General features: G+C 36.2%; 1 non-coding gene across 1 annotated transcript; it reads right to left on the bottom strand.

Moving 5' to 3' along the window:
* Positions 1-216: 216 nt before the first annotated feature.
* On the bottom strand, positions 217-321 carry LOC120099398 (U6 spliceosomal RNA). Its single transcript, XR_005498587.1, has one exon. It is a non-coding gene; the product is annotated as a U6 spliceosomal RNA (small nuclear RNA).
* Between the last annotated feature and the right edge of the window lie 4,809 nt (positions 322-5,130).

Consider the following 5,130-nt stretch of genomic DNA (forward strand, 5'->3'; position numbering starts at 1 on the left):
AAACCTGTGGAGTCCTTTACATGTTGGTCAACTCCTTCTGAATAGGAGGCCTACCCTGGAGTGGTTGATACACCCAGTGTCACTCCATTGTACAAAAGTGACTTTCCTTGTCCCAGTAGTTAAAAGTGACAGTTCAGTTGTTAACCTTTTCCTTTAGTGGCTAGGTTTTCATTCATGCATCCGACCAATCGTCCATACATTTAAAAAAACAATATAAAATTCATGAAACCCTTCATGAATTTTCATGTCATGCTTGTTCAGGAGCCATGCTAATCTTCCCTGTATCATTCCAATTTTAGTATATGTGCCGCCAAAGGGAACATGGAGAGGAGTCATCTCAAGAAATAGTTGGAAAGACTTACTGATGGAATATAGGGTATTGTGGAAAACCTGGTGATCACAAAAATGATACTGCCAATACTCAACAGGTGATGTGGATAAAGTACTGCTGAGCACTGATAAAGTGAGACAAGAGACACTTTTAGGAACTTAGTTGTAGGCTTTACTGATTGGTCCGTAGGATGTGGAAATATGTCATCTTGCCAAGGTCAGTTGATAACAGGACTTCAGTGGGAAGTTCTGAGAACAAAGGCAATGCTCCTTGCTTGCTACCAGCATTGCAAAAATAATGAGACTCATCAGAAATTGAAGATACCTTAGTGCTCATCCAGTGTAAGCATTTCACTTGTAGAAGAGATATTTGGGGTCTACAAAAGAGAAATAATAAGCACTGGTGAAGCACGAATAGGAGAAAGATCAATCAATATATTTGAGTCAATAACTCAATATTTATCAGAGAATTTTCTAAACAAATTATTCAAAACTGTTCATTATAGAGAATATCTTTTTGCCCATTTAATTCTAATTCTAACAATGAGAATAGCATATATAAATCAGAGAAGTTCCTGAATATACTTAACATAAAAAAATAAAGTTTTTATCCCATGTTTTACCTTGGCTTTCTTCTCATGAGTTTAATTCTTCTCTAATTTCTGCTAAATTTTTCCCCTACCAGAGCCTCAGAACCTCTCGCCTAGGTTCTCTGCTACAGGCTGAACCATATTATAGATTATAAATGACTATTGTTTGCTCTCAGTATATTGATTTAAGTGACTGAAATGTATGGATCAATAACTAAAAACTCATGAAAGATATGAGAAAAATTCAGACTGTTTTAAAAACCAAGTAAATAAATAATTAGCAAATTGTTTCCCAGACTAAAGAGATGGCTTATAGGATAAAATTCTTGCTGCCCAATTGTGAAGCAGGCATAGAGCTCCTGCAATCCCAGCATTGGGAAAGGAGGCAGGGACAGGAAATCCCTGTGGTAAACTGGCTAGCTAGACTAGCCAGATTTACTGAGCCCTTAGTTCAGCTGAGAAGCCCTGTCTCAGTAAATAAAATGTAAGGTAATCAAGAATGACTCGGACATCAACTTTAGGCTTTTATATGTGTGCACACATGTGTGACCATAAGCATGTGAACATGTACACAAATGCTTGCATAGTACATACAAATGCTTGCAAATCATATACATATATGTAAATTAGGAAGCTGTTTTCACTATGTACAAGACTTGTGCTAAATAATTGAAGGACACAAATATTAATAAATGATGGATTCTGGTCTGAGTTTTACAAATTATTGGAGCATAGACATAAACAGTGAGAATGTACACTCAATAACAATATTTAGAAAACTCTTAAAGAAATTATCAGAGTAGTGATGGTAGGCAATTCAAGGCAATTTTAAAATTAAAAAAAATTAAAAAATAGACATTACCTGGTTAGTGTCCAATAGATCATTTATGTATAATGTATGCAAGTACCTTTGGATGCATAACAGTATAATTAATGATATTTCACTGAGCCTTTTATAAAATAGAAAATTGACATTTTAGAAATTAGGCCATCAAACATCTCAAGTATGTTACAGTAGCTTGCATGCTTGGTAAACATAAGCACTTTAAAGGTTTTTTTTTTTTCCAAGAAGATTCAAGGAAACTTTGTCAATGTTTTGTGTGGCAGAAAGAGATATAGGCTGACCTGACCACCCAGTTCTCCGAGAGTCTAGACCAGAAACCAAGGAGTAAACCTGGAGGGATCCATGGCTCCAGATACATATGTAGCAGCGGATGGCCTTGCCTGACAGCAGCAGGATGGGAGGCCCTTGGTCCCAGGGAGGACCTTGGTCCTGGGGAGGTTTGATGCCCCAGCATAGGGAGATAGGGGCAGGAGAATGTGGGTGGGGAAACACTCTCATACAGGCAAAGGGGAGGGCGGATGTGGAATGAGAGGGTTGGTGGAGGCTTAACAGGGAAGTGGGATATAATGGGATGGGGGTTGGTGAAGGAGATAACCGGGAAGTGGGATATCATTTGAAATGTAAATGAATAGAATGCTTAAAAATAGAGATTTTATTTGATTCTGTCATTTTTCTGGAGTCATTTATCATATTTTTTTCCTTTGGCAATGTTCCTATCCAATGACATGCTGCATCCCGTCCTGACTTCCTGTGGCCTCACTGAATTAGTTATTTCAAAAGGGTATCAATGATCCAATTAGCATCTCTGATGGCCAAACCCAAGCAAAACAGGTTTCCTTCAGCTTAACAAATACTGAAGGTATTTCAAGCAAAGGCAAGACCTCCTTGCTTGAAAGTATTTGATAAATTTGGAGTCACTGTATGTTCCTTGTTTCTTAGTGATTGTTTCTTAGCTTCCGTTCCTCTAAGAGTAGATGTAATTCTCTCAGCTCAATCTTGTTTCCCTATGATTTACCTTTGCAAAGTCTGATGGTTTCAACTTGTTACAGATTGAATGTGAAATGACACAGGATTATGTGATCATATGCCCATTGGACTAAAAGTTTGGCTGTGAGATGTATGACCATGGGGGTAGGGACCTAAGTTCATAGGTAGTTCTGCTTCTGAACCAAGCTTTATGTTTCCTGATCCTCTGAGAAACGAAGAATCTTACCAAATTCTTTTGACAGCTGGAGAGTTTCCTTTGACAACTAGAGAAGTTTGAATATATGATATTTGTGGGGAGAAGTATGTAGATCACAAGCAGGGTATTATACACGAGGCTGTAATATGGAAGATATTTTAAAAGAGAAGTGAATAAGCAACTTGAGTGACACCCATGAATAAAAAGACTGGATGGTAAGATGGAGATTTAGTGTGTAGAGCCTTCAAAAGTAAGCCAATGGTTCTTTATTTCTAAGAGTTTACTAGTAAATGACTTGATTATATTTAGCATTTTAATGCCATGCACATTTTAAAAAACGCAAATTATTTAAAATTGGTCATCAATGAAAATACTATGTCTCTTAAAATAATACTTTTGTTATTTTAAAAATCTTACTTGTATAAAATATATTTTGATATTATCTAACCTCTAGTCTCTCTCTTTAAGTACCCCTGGGCCCCTCTAACACATCTGTCCTTACTTTGTGTCCTTATTATTGTTGTTATTTATTATTATTATTATTATTATTATTATTATTAATTATTCAACTGTGTCCAGTTAGTACTGAAAGTGTGTAAATAATTGTGGATCAATCCACTGGGGCACGGACAACTTAACAGTGGCCACATTCCCCAAAAGAATGACTATCCCTGCTCCCTCAGTGACTGTCAATTGCTAATAGCTTCTCAGCTAGGCTTGCATCTTCAGAGCTCTCCACTTTGTAAATTCTTTCCTCCTGCTCTTCTGTGATGTTTCCTGAGTCTTTGTTCATAGAACAGTACATTTTATTCCCTTCGAGTAATAAGAACATCTGTCAATCGAGAAATTAAAAAGTGGAAAGTAGCAGAAAAGCAACTAGTTTGTACATTAGAATTGAGAAAGGTGTAGTATAAAAAGAAATGTGTAAAGATGTATGATGGACCAGAACTTTTTGACTGATGGAAAGTATATCATATTACTTTAGCCTTCTTTACTTTCATGTATTAATCAAGTTAAATATATTGTTATCTTCTGTGTCACAAGTGCCAACATGTGAACAAGAATGAAATAAGATCAAGGTGTTGTAATGGTTTGATAGGTGGAGAAGAAGTTTTAAAACATAATTTGGATCAAATGAATTAAATCATGCAGCAAGAATTCAAACATAGTAGAACCTACTCAATAACTCATTTTATTTTATTGGTTATATGCCTAATGTCTGGTCTTCAATTTTTCTAAACCGTGAGTTGGAGATTATGGAAAAGAGAGGAGGTTGAACTTACACTCCTAAAGAGAGCTAGCTCTGAAAGTTCAAAGTTGTAGGATTTCACTTCAAATATATTTCTGTGGAAAGCTCTGGTTCTCATTCACACTGTGTGTGTGTGTGTGTGTGTGTGTGTGTGTGTGTGTGTGTGTGTATTTGTGTATGTGTGTCAGACATATATATCTGCATATATATGTATATATAGTTTATTATCATCATCACCATCTCTTGAGAACCTTATACAAATATTTCCCTACTTACACCTAAAGGAAATAAAAATTTCCCACCCCTGAATTCACATTAATCATGTTGTTTTTTTCTTTTATACTCATATTTGTGGCATAGCTAATGACCATTAAAGGGTAATACGTAAACAATGGAACTCAATTCCTAGCCTTATCATCAAATTAGATTTATTTAAACTTTTCCCCTACAAGTATGTGTTATACATTATACATATTCTCCTCATACCCTGTGCCCTCTATTTAGCTTCCCTTCCCTTTCCCACCAGTTACCCAAGCAGCTTCCCTTCCACTCTCATGTCATAAGCACATATTTTATATATCTATATATATTATAAAACTCTACCTAGGAGAAAATATAAATGCTTGTATTTCTGGGATCGGCATAATTCACCAAATATAATTCTCTCCAGTTGCCTCTGTTTTCGTGAAATCAGCACACATTTGTTACTGTTACTATGCCAATTCTCGAAGTATCCTTTTGCTTTCTCTTTCTACTCTTAACTGCTTCAGAAGTAAGTCTCTTCAGACTTCATAGTCATTTGTAGGCTGAGGTACATGTCTCAGAGTTGATCCTTCAAATCAGTTAGCAATAGGAGCAGCAAATCAATGGATGCTTTGAGAGCTGATACATTAATGGCAGCAAATGCTCATGTAGCACTTGCTGTATGCTTTGG

The sequence above is a fragment of the Rattus norvegicus genome, chromosome X, assembly GCF_036323735.1.
Source record: "Rattus norvegicus strain BN/NHsdMcwi chromosome X, GRCr8, whole genome shotgun sequence".
Taxonomy (NCBI): domain Eukaryota; kingdom Metazoa; phylum Chordata; class Mammalia; order Rodentia; family Muridae; genus Rattus; species Rattus norvegicus.